Source organism: Parasteatoda tepidariorum, chromosome 2, assembly GCF_043381705.1.
Source record: "Parasteatoda tepidariorum isolate YZ-2023 chromosome 2, CAS_Ptep_4.0, whole genome shotgun sequence".
Taxonomy (NCBI): Eukaryota; Metazoa; Arthropoda; class Arachnida; order Araneae; family Theridiidae; genus Parasteatoda; species Parasteatoda tepidariorum.
The window spans coordinates 27,336,776-27,349,468 of NC_092205.1; the positions used below are offsets into that span (position 1 = coordinate 27,336,776).

Genomic DNA, 12,693 nt, shown 5'->3' on the forward strand with positions numbered 1-12,693 from the left:
ATTTACCATCATGTATTAGGTTTTTGATTATCTTTGTTTATAAGCAACGTAGGGTTAAGAAAGTTTTTCACACAAATTTGTTTCTCCAGTCAAAACAATAATATATTTAAACTCACAATAAATGTAAAATCAAAAAATATAAAAGCAATGAAATGTCAGTAATAAATTGTCTATATAAAATTACTATCTACATAACTGTATTCTTTAAATTAAAAAAAAAATCATTAGAAATTCTGAAAGTATAGGGGTAAGTAAAGTAAAGGGGGAGAGAAAAGTAGAAGGCAACATTAATTAATGGGTGATAAATTTGTGTAAGAGCCGTGAGTTGTCAAAAAAAAACGTTTTTTTTTTATTTTTTTTGTCGCAAAATAGATTTAAAAAACATTGCATAGTATCAGTTTCCATGCTTCAAACACAATTATCACGTTGTCAGCCAAATGGATGTGAGATAGTACCCCGCAATGTGAGACAGTAACCCGGAAGTATAGGCGGTATGGAGCTTGCAGCGTATCCATCCATATATCTAACCTATAGCAAACTTTTACTTCAAACTCACCAGAATTTCTAAATAACATTAATATCTTATGAAATACGGCAGATTTGAGCTCAGAAATTGTCTAATTTACTTTTATTGAAAAAAAAATTATCCGTTTGAAAAATATCGCCTCGCAGAATAAGCTGTAGTAAGCAGATGCAAACTTTCTAACAGGAACTGTAGCAGGTATTGAGCTTGTTATTTACATTTATATGGACGATGGTGTTTTCGACACTTGGAAGCGCTGCAAACTTTATGCCGTTAATACTTCCGGATTACTGTTTCCGATGTATTTTAAAGCCATTTGGCTCACAACGTGTTTTAGGATTCCTGCAAACGTAGATTTTGAATATTTATTACTAAACTTAATCTTACTCCTCGAACAATATGCTTACACTAACGTACTATAAAAGTTGATGATGCGCTGTAAGATGGTGCGCAGCTGGCAACACGAACAAACAGTAATAAACAAATGGAAAAAAGCCAAATCAAGGCTGCCAAAAAAGCGAGTTATTCAAAATCTAACAACCATGTCACCTTTTTTAACAATATATCTCGAAGTAACTGAAACAAATTTTCACTTCAAACTCACCAGAATTACATAATAACATTAATATCTTATGAAATACGGCAGATTTGAGCTCAGAAATTATCTAATTTATTTCTTTTATTGAAAACAAAATTATCTGTTTGAAAATATCGCCTCGCAAAATAACATGCAGTAAGCAGCTGCAAACTTTCTAAAAGACATACAATTCGAGATTGTTATTGTTTACATTTCTGCTGAAAACACCATACATAGAAAGTGTTTTAAAAAGATTATTTCCATGCAGCGCTAATTCATAGATTATCTTCGGAAAAAAAATCGATGTGATTGACAAAATATCTTCTTGCTGACAGTTAATAAAATTCATATTGTGCGTGCATAAATATTTTTTTTAAAGAATATTGTATTTTCTGTACGATTTATAAAATCAATAAACTATTCATTCAGTGTGTGAAAATTCTCCATGGGTAAAACCTTGGCAAACAAAGATAATCTGATGGATTCTGATAGATGATGAGATTCTGGTGGCCAAGGGTAAAACAAATATTATTATTAAAGGCAATCTCATTCTATGTAGCAACACTAACAACAAATAATCTCTGTGCAATGTGTGTCATAGTTGCAATGATGTTATAACAGAAAATTATTTTCATACATGGAAATTTAATGTTTGTGTTGATAAGTTTCCAAGTATAGTTCATAATTATTCTTCGTTATTATAAAACTTTTTGCTTCCGTTCTAAGAATTCTATAAAAAGAAGTAGTTTCATTTCATTGCTTTGTGTTCATAATATGGAAATAATTTATTTAAGCACTTATTGTGATAAATTAATAAAGGAAAAAAGAATAATTTGGTTTAAGTAACACTTAAAACGAACTTTTCATGCAGTGCATTTTTAAACAGTTTAGTTTAAAATATATTAAAATTACTGTTCTGTTACAGAAAATTAACTGTGTGTCACTTTCATAAAACATGTATTTATTCACAAGATATTGAAATTTTGATTTTCCTGTTCACACTTTAGAAAATATTTTCTGTATTCCTGTATTCAGTTTGTGCAATTTAATACTCATAAATGGAAATAAACTTTGTTGACTTTCTCGTATTTACGTTAATGAATAAGAGCTTGCTCTTATTGTGCATGATAGAACATTGATATAAAAATTGGAAATGAAAGTTTTTTTTAAATCTAATTTTAAATTAGTGTAAGTGTAAAAAAATATTTTTTGCCTTTCTTGGTTTATAATGAACAATATTTCAGCAGTGTCTTTGTGATTAAAATGGTAATGAAATCAAATTTGATAATTTCATGTTCATAATAGTTATTGTCATGTTAATATAATAAAATAAAATAATTTAATTCAGTTTAGTATCTTGGTATGTTCGACAATAGAGAAATATTAAAGTTGGGTTGTGAAAAATCAAAAGTTTTACCTTTAAATAGGATTTAAATTAATACTTTCATGGATGCACCTATTACTAAATCCTATTTCTTCAGTATTATATTTTACTTAATTTAAAATTTAGTCAAAAAAAGTGACTTGATACAGCGTGCTCTTTTTTTTTGTATCATATGTTATTGAAGTCCTTCTTTAATTCAGAATAAGTATCATCCTGTAAGTAACTCTTATTCTTGTTATTGTAATTAGAAGTTTTTAGTGAAAAGTCTGACCAAACACTGTAAAATTTATACTGGTGAGAAGCCTTTTTGTTGTAGTATATGTAATAAGATATTCTAAATGAATGATTATGAATAGTTGTGTTCATACTGGGGAAGAACCTTATTCTTGTACTATATGTAATAAGAGTTTTTCAGAAAAAAGTAATATGACTAAACACAGTCTTGCTCATACAGGTGAGAAACTTTATTCTTGTAGTATATGTTATAAGAGTTTTTACCTAAAAAGTAGACTGAAAAGACACAGTCATGTTCATACTGGTGAGAAGCCTTATTCTTGTAATATATGTAATAAGAATTTTTCAGAAAAAGGTAGTTTGAAAAGACACGGTCTTGTTCATACTGGTGAGAAGCCTTATTCTTGTCTTATATGTAATAAGAGTTTTTCAGAAAGAGTATATCTGATTAAACACTGTCGTGTTCATACTGGTGAGAAGCTTTATTCTTGTAGTATATGTAATAAGAGTTTTCCACGAAGAAGTGATCTCAAAACACATGGTCGTGTTCATACTGGTGAGAAGCCTTATTCTTGTAATATATGTAATGAGAATTTTTCAGAAAAGGGTAGTCTGAAAAGACACGGTCGTGTTCATACTGAGGAGAAGCCTTACTCTTGTCTTATATGTAATAAGAGTTTTTCAAGACAGTGTGGTCAGAAAAGACACAGTCGTGTTCATACCGGTGAGAAGCCTTATTCTTGTAATGTATGTAATAAAAGTTTTACACAAAAAGGTAGTCTGAAAAAACACTGTCGTGTTCATAATGGTGAGAAGCCTTATTCTTGTAGTATATATAATAAGATAGGCTCAATGAATGATTATGAATAAACACAGTTGTGTTCATACTGGGGATAAACCTTATTCTTAATAAGAATTTTTCAGACAAAAGTAATATGACTAAGCACAGTCTTGCTCATACTGGTGAGAAGCTTTTTCTTGTAGTATATGTCATAAGAGTATTTCTGAAAATTCACTGTTGTGTTCATACTGGTGAGAGGCCTTATTCTTGTAATATATGTAATAAGAGTTTTTCACGAAAAAGTCATCTCACTATACACGGTCGTGTTCATAGTGTGTGTAGTAAGTTCACAAGTGAACTTATTACACACGGTTGTGTTTATACTGGTGAGAAGCCTTATTCTTGTAATATATGTTGTGACATTGTGTCACTTAATCTCAATTTTCTGTAGGGATTATGACCTAAAAATTAGGCCGACCCCTTTCCTGTGACGCCTCACTGTCTGTCGACCTTCATGCCTGTGACCTTCGGCAGCCTTTGATGTCAGCACATGGCAGTTTGAACGATATAGTCACAGTTTGTGTATAATTGTGATTTGATTTTTGGCAGTTCATCTGTTCACTTCAAGTCCCTTTTAGACACGATTCTGCGGCATTTTAGGGAATTTAACTTCAATCTTGCTGTTTCTATAAATACCGCCCTCTTTTGGGAGGGAGAAGCATACGTAAAAACATCTTCATCCACTACGATCTCTTAACAGAGATTTTTCACATTTATTTCTTCCACCCCCCGAGGGTGTTTCCGCTGACATTCAATGGCAATCTTCATTGTGTATAGTCTTCATTGATGTGACCATCTCTTCTTAAAAAAAAAGTCAATTTATGGCTTTCGATATAGTTAACATGCTAAAATGGAAGTTATTTGTGCTGTCTTCGTTGTGCATAGTTTTCTTTGAAGTGACCATCTCTTCTTAAAGAGTCAATTTATGGTTTTTCGATATAGTTAACACGCCAAAATGGAAGTATTTCGAGATAGCGTCAATGCCATGTTGTGGTGTCTTCAATGTTGTGTCTTGCCCACCGCTCCAGATACCCACCAGTTGTACCTCTGTTTTGAAAAAAAATTCTCTAATTCCTGAGTTACTGTGTTATGTGATGCCTTGCCTTTGAATATTGTGACGTGTTCTTTCAGTCGATGCCATGTTGTGGTGTCTTCGATGTTGTGTCTTGCCCACCGCTCCAGATACCCACCAGTTGTACCTCTGTTTTAAAAAAAAATTCTCTCATTCCTGAGTTACTGTGCTATGTGATGCCTTGCCTTTGAATATTGTGACATTGTGTTCTTTCAGCGATCTGCATAAAATAAAAAATGTTAGTGCCCGTAAAGTGGACTCACTCATTCTTATAGTGGACTAGTGGATTTTTTCTTGTTGGTGAAAAAAAAACAACTTCCATGGAGAGTAAGAGGTATGTTTTTTGTGAAGTGTATTCTTCTGGGTAAAAAAAAAATTGCAGCATGATGTTTTGTGCAAACCTATATAGATTTGTTCGGCCCTAATTATCTCTCCTAAATTTTTATTATCATTAGCTCCTTTTTTTATTTTTCATAACAGCACCAACCCAACATAACATATGTAATAAGAGTTTTTCACAAAAAATAATCTGACACGACACAGTCTTGTTTTCATACTGGGGAGAAGTCTTTTTCTTGTAGTATGTGTAATGAATATTTTTCAGAAAGAGTTTCTGATTGAACACAGGCGTGTGCATACTGGGGAGAAACCTTATTCTTGTAGTATATGTAATAAGATTTTCACAAAAAGGTCATCTCACTACACACGGTCGTGTTCATGCTATTTAAAAGCGGTAGTCTTATATATGTTAAAAGCAGTATGTTTATTATGATGTTATAATAATAAACATTATTATGTACATTTTTATGTTTTATATGTTGTTTTTTTTCGCATGAGGTCCAACTAATTTATTGTAGCTTTATTCATACTGGTGTAAAACCTCATTCTTTTAATTTTTCAAAAGCTGAATTTCTAGTTTGTGTTTTCGCTGATGAGAAACCTTTTTATTGTAGCATAATGGAGTAAGAGTTTTTCTCAGAAATGTCATCTTACTGGATACAGTATTGTAGTCTAAGTACAGTATTGTACTAGAGACACACTGTATTTTTGAAGTATGTGATAAATAGTTTTTTTAAGTAATAGTGAAATGTTTGCATTCATATTCTTGTTGATTTTAAAGCAATATTCTTGTAGTATATGCAATAAGTGTTTCATAACATCAGCTGATCTAACTAACCATAGTTGTATTGATCTGGTGAGATACCTTATTCTTGTCGTGCATATCAAAAAAGATTTTCTTTAAACTTATCATATTCTGACTCATACTTGTGATCTGACTCGTACTGATGTAAGTTATGTATTCTTGCATCATGTTTTCACTATAAAGTAAAATAACTGGGATAAAACTCCTTTTTGCATTTTTCACGAAAGTGTCATTTGATTAAAAGCAGTCTTATGAAATTAAATAATTATTTTATTTTGAAATTTTTATGATGCAGTTTTAATTATATTTTTTGTGTATTTATTTAGAAATAAGGCCTATAATAAACAGCCTTACAAACACATCATAGTTGACATTAACCGTGGTTTCATGGACTATACTACTTTATTTACAACCAGGTACGCTTGACCAAAATAAAAATTGTTATTTAATTTCTTAGCATTAGAATCCTGAGTTAAAGGTCATATGTTTTTTTTCATGTAAAAAAAGGAATAAAAAAGACTTATAGCAACTTTTACTTAAAAATTACCGGTAACATCTTTTATTTAATGAATCTTTCCTAACACATGTTGTACAGTTAATTTTTTTTTTTTTTTTAAATACAAAGTATTTTATGTTAGAAAGTTTACTTTCTTTTGAAGTAAAATTGATTTATGAAACATATAAAGTAGTGCAGATTGCTTCATAGAATCAATTTCTTGTTCTTCAAGGCAAGTCTATTAAATATTTACTTATCATAAATTTTTTTTTTATCACATTTGAACGTTTTTGAGCCTATATTCAACCAAAAATTTGAAGAATGCACAAGCATACTCAAACTCTTAAAAAATAATCGAAATTAGTAAATTATAATTAAGTTTTCTTAATTCCAAAAACTATTTAACTAGATTTAATTAAATTTAATAGGCAAATGATTTTAATTAGTCATTTTGGAATAGCTGCCGAGATCATTCCTTAAAAAAGTTTTGTCATGAGGTCCTGATGTATAAGTGTGTGATATTTAATTTGTAGTTCTTTTCTTATAATGGTTCAGCACATTTTCAATATCTTGTTATAAATATTACTCTTTTTCCAGAGACGGTTTAAAATAAAATGTACTTTATATAATTTTATACTTATACTGTGTATTATAACATAATGGATAAAGAAATTAAGTTTAAAAAAATTTTCAAAGATATTTTTTAAAAAATATTATTTTTAGTACAATTTCTATATCTTGTACAAAATATATTTCTATTTTTTGTTTATAGACAATTAAAATAAAATTCACTTACTTTAAAATTGCATATGCAAATTTTTTAATTAAATTTTTTAAATTTGTTAAAGTCATTCTTTACAATTTATTTTATTTTATTTTTTAAGAATTTTTTACTTTTGTACTTGAGTGAGTGTTGCATTTTGCATTATTTTAGATAATTGTGGCATCTAGTGGTGAACTTTTACTTTCAATGTATGTAGTTACCTGTGACGACAGTTACTAACTGATATTATTAATCTTTCTAGATTTATCAGGTATGCGCTAGAAAACTTACTTTTGATTTTCCATTTGCTGAATAATTATTTTTCAATCTATTTTATTAGAAAATAATTATCCACAGTTCTTAATTTACCTTCCTAAGTACAGGGTTGTCACAGGCGACTAAAATGCAACTATTTTTGGCATGAGGCAACTATGGCAACTTTTTTGGCCTGAAAAGTCAAAAAAGCAACTATTTTCAGGAAAAGAAGACTATTGGGAGACTTTTCTGTATTCCTAGCAATGTTTTTTTTAAAGCATAAATTGGGTGGAAAATCTGCACCCCACAAGATAGTTTCTGAGCACACTTAACTTTTTTTTCTTAAAAATAAAAAATGTTGAAAATTTTGAATTCCAAATTTGAGTCTTCACTTTTTAATTCGTTCAATCTGCACAGACTCCATTATAAGTCTATTTCATTTCTCAATCGCCTTTTCAATGATTATTGCTACAAAATTCTGGTCCCGCTGTGGACTGATTGTTAAGACACGGTTCCCTGCAGATCACCGAAGTCAAGCATCACTGGCTATGGTTAGTGTGCGGGTGGGTGACCACTTGGATCAGTCTGCGTAGGGACCGAGGGTGTGCGGTATGAGTCCTCGTTAATCTGTTTTACCGTAAAGTTCTCGACTTCGTGTGCAGGTCGTCGGGCTACCGAAGCGGGGGTGCCATCCCCTCTGCAGAGGATCAAAATTGTGATGGCATGTCTTCGGATCATCCTCAGGGGTGTTTTCCAGACCGTCGCCAATAGCACTTCGTGCAGCCCTAGTGCGACGTAAATTAACTACAACTACATCAAAATTATTTTGTGTAACATACATTACCCTATAGTAAAAGAAGAGACACTTTCAGTTTTTGACATCTTTTTAAATTTCTCAAAAAATACAGACACGATTATTTTGTAATTTAAAGGTGTTAAGGTCATGCAATTTTTATATTTATAAATAAGTTACAAAGCTTTCACAGGTTAAAAGGACCGACATTAAATTGCGAACAAAAACAAGGATTTTTGAACACCCTATAAGTTTTGAGTATTATAAAGTGCTACGAGCTCTCTGCTTTCGCTTATAGCTCTGTATTTCAATAGGTAAGGCTTAATTTAGCCTATCAAGATTTATATGAGCTCTGAGGCTCTTCTTGAAATTCAATATCAGTCAGTATCTATTTTTTTATAGGTCAGCTTGCAATGATTACTTCTGTTGTTATTTTCAATAATTGAATTGAATTTCGTTAACCTAGCTCATAGATTCTGTGGCGACCGCCACCTATCGTTTAATACTTTCACTGCGCTGTAGTAATAAAACTTGTTAAGTTGGTTATGTGAATTTGTGATTATTGTTAAGTTAATTCACCTTCTGATCTATACTTACTACAAACTACACGAGTTTACAATTCTCAACCTTTTTAACGTTGCCTATCCCTTAAGGAGCAAAACACATCTCAGCCCTCCCCCTTTGTTGAAAGTCCAGTTATTTAGAGCATGGGGACGGAGGGGGTGTATTGAAATATAAAAGGCATAATTTTTTAAGAAAAAAAAATGCGTTAAATTTGTTTCGTTTTTTTTTAATAATGTGTACGTTAATTCGATACTTTTCTCCTGCCAGGTAATCACAGTCTAATTGTCATAATCAAAATAAATACGGTAATGAAAAAAAAATACAACAAAGCAAACTATGCTTAAAAAGAGTCATTTGATCTCAATGAAATAATTTTTAAAAAAAACACCCAAAAATAACTTCCTTGCACTAAAAAGTAATATCGACGGAACAATAAAGTAACTATGTCAATGGGATGATTGTACTTGATGGTTCAGAGCCAGTTTCTTAACGTTCGATTTAATTATTTTTAGTGAGGTGAAGACGCAAGTATCTTCGTTGCACGATTTCGAGTCGATTTCTCTTTTTGCGACTAGATCCGTAACAGCACTGAATCCATGTTCGACAAGGTAGGAGAAAGTGAGGGCAATTAAAAAAAAATTTGACGTTATATAGTCCACAGTCCAGGGGGTAGAGGCGACTAGCGTTACATTGAAGCCAAATTTTGTGAGACACTCACCATTTCAAAGCTTCATTAGTTTAAAGTTCGACCAATTCCTCCTGAATGTGAACCGCTGCTGTTTCAATATTCGCAAAAGGGTTCATAACTAATTGAGGGACTTCTAGGGATCTTTAAAACGGTCCGAATAGTCCATGTACAAAGAGTCAAGGTGTTGACAATATTCTTGTGTATCACCAGAGAGAATTTCGTCATTCTTTTTAATATACGATAAGATTAGAAATTGACTAAACTCATTCCTACCTAAATTCTGCTTTCGTGAATTTTTTCAGAAAGGTAGAAATAACTGATTTTGAAGGAATCAAATTGAGCTTGAAGTTGTAAATTAATGCCATTACATTTTGCAAATAAAACCGTCAGCGTCAATCTATCAATCTGTCTCTCATAGCTACACCTCTGTCTTTGTGAAACTCAGCCCAGAGTCGAAAAGATTCAAAAACCTATTGAGACAGGCGCCTTTGGATAGCCAGTGAATCTCGGAGTGTAGTAGCAAGTGATATTCTTCATAATTTTTTTACACAGCTGTCTGAATCAATCGTTGAGAGCATTACTGCGAATTTTGTTCTCAGCAGATATGACATATCGCAATGACTGATGATGCAAACAGTCACCGAGATTTCCCCCCCCCCTACTATATGATGTCTGTGAATCACACGCAGTGAACAGCTAAAATATCTGGTACCTTCCTCTTCAAAACCGCGATAAACCCACGTGGGTTTCTTGCCTTGTCGAACCACTATTGCAGGAGCACCATCAGTGGCAACTAACATAATATTCGCAAGAGGAATGTTTTTCTCTTTAAAATAATCTTGTGACAATATTTAAAATAGATTCACTTTTGGATTCTTACATTACAATCAAGCAAAAAGCTTCTCCTCAATATTTTATTTTCGTTCATAAACCGGACGTACGCCAACAGAAAAGACAAGCACTGACCGCAGCCAGTGATCTGCTGGGAACCGTGTCTTAACGATCAGTCCATTGCGGGACAAATAAATGCATAAAAAGTTCCCTGTATTTATAATTGTCTATAACTTTAATGGATGTTCCTGTAAACTTTCAGCAAGTGTATTTAACAAGCCATAACAAATATAGGGATGGTGTTTTCGACACTAGGGAGCGCTGCAAGCTGTGTACCGCTTATACTTCTGGGTTACTGTTTCCGGTGTATTTCAAAGCCATTTGGCTCACAACGAGCACATTTTATTAATGTTAAAATCATAAAGGGTATATAATTTTAACATTAATTGTGGAATAGTAGTGTTAAGTAGTAGTAACATGTGGTTTGATCAATAATAAATATGTAAACCTAACATATGAAAAAAAATCGTTATAAAACACCTCTTACCTTGTCAATAATATATGCCAACTTTCAAATTTAAACCTGAATTATAATGTGTAAACTTTACCTTGCTCCTCGAACAATAACAGCAACGTAATTTGGTGCACAGCTTGCAGCACGAACAAACAGTAATACACAAATGGAAAGAGGCCAAATCAAGACTGCCATAAAAGCGAGTTATTTAAAATCTAGCAACGGTTGCTAGATTTTGAATAACTCGCAGGGCCGGATTTAAGCTTGGCGGGGCTCTTAGCTATTGAAAATGATGGGGCCCTTATAAGCTCAATTCTTTTTCTATACACCTAAAGTAAACTGTCATTATTTTTTATTGTTGAGTATTAACATTAANTCTAATGAAGATCAGCTTATTTGAAACTCTGAAATGTGACACCCATATATAACTTGGTGAATGATAGATACGTGATACCGAAAACTAAACAAAAGCATAAGCACACAGCTGTTTGGCGATTTGCGAGACGCTCCTTCAACGCCGATAGATATTTTCGCCAACCCCTTTACAATCTACGGTATGTTTTGTCAATACGCCAACGGTTGCTAGATTTTGAATAACTCGCAGGGCCGGATTTAAGCTTGGCGGGACCCTAAGCTACTGAAAATGATGGGGCCCTTATAAGCTCAATTCTCTTTCTATACACCTAAAGTAAACTGTCATTATTTTTTATTGTTGAGTATTAACATTAAATTGTTAAAAAAATTGATATTATTTGATTGCTAAATGTGATTGTGATGAGAACCTTTCTTTGATTGCACATAATTTTTGAACGAGGAAAAAAAAGTTACTACAGAAACATATTTTAAGATCATCATAAGCACATTTAAAGCAAAGAGTAAAAATTTGGCATGCAGAAAAAGCCATTATATATTTAACAGTTTTTTCTTTTTTTTTCTTCTAATTCTGAATACATGTTATTTGTAATTTTAGATGATTTTTTGCAAATTTTTTTCTCAATTTTTTTTTTTTTTTTTTCACGTTACATTTTGTTTTGCTGCTCAAAATCTATAAGCCTTAGAAACATGAAATTATGAAGCTGTGCAGAAAATATGCAAGGAGTTAGAAAGAATACAAGAAAATACAATTTAATTATTTTTTTTTACACCTGCCTTTGAACAACCGACTCAATTGTGAGTTTACGACTACCAATGTTAAACTCCGTAGCCTTGTAATTTTGAATCCAATCCAGTAGACTAGCGAACTCTAGGATCAAGTATTGGAAGAAATTTTTATTTTCGTGGAGGTTGTTTTAATGGAACTAACCCATATTTGAGTTATATGGAGAGGAAAACCTCCCACGGTTAGTCTGGCAGCAAGGGAACTCTAACGTATGATTTGTTTACCACTGAGGATATTTTACGTCAGCACTGTGGTCGGTGCGAGCCGCGTGTGGAATTCGTATCTACCAGCCATCACTGGGATTCGAATCCGGTTCCATTCGGAGGAGAATGCTCTAACTCTTGAGTCCATCTTCACTGAGTAATAACTCTGCGGGAGGTACCACTTTTCCAATTTTATTGATTGCAACCAATTTTATTGGTTTACCTAAATTTTGTCATCTTCAAAATGTAAATGGCAATTCAATCGTAATTTTAGCAAAAGAAAGAAAAGGGAAATAAACTGTTTTTATTCTTATCTGCAAAGATTAATGAGAAGTAACCTCGAGCATTGGTGAGCAAAGTGAACAAAGGACGGAGACTTCTAGTTTTTTAAATAATTGTTAAATTATTACTTTTTTAACATGCATATTTTTTAAAAAATAAGAAAAACATTTTTCAGTATTAAGAAATAAAAATTAAACACTTTCATCCACGATCTCTCAGTTTTGCGTTAGATTTCATAATCATGAGACCCAAATATACACACCTGTCTTGCTGGGTTTTTTTTTTTTTTTTTTAAATTTAATAAACTACGAATCTTTTGGATACTTGACATTCTTGATTTTGTTGAAAATTTCGGAATATTGAAAAAAAT

At 32.0% G+C, this 12,693-nt stretch overlaps 1 long non-coding RNA gene across 1 annotated transcript; it reads left to right on the forward strand.

Annotated features, from left to right (window-relative positions):
- The first annotated feature begins 462 nt into the window (after positions 1 to 462).
- On the forward strand, positions 463 to 7,079 carry LOC139424973 (uncharacterized). Its single transcript, XR_011636119.1, has 2 exons — positions 463 to 1,616; positions 3,951 to 7,079. It is a non-coding gene; the product is annotated as an uncharacterized lncRNA (long non-coding RNA).
- The last annotated feature ends 5,614 nt before the right edge of the window (positions 7,080 to 12,693 follow it).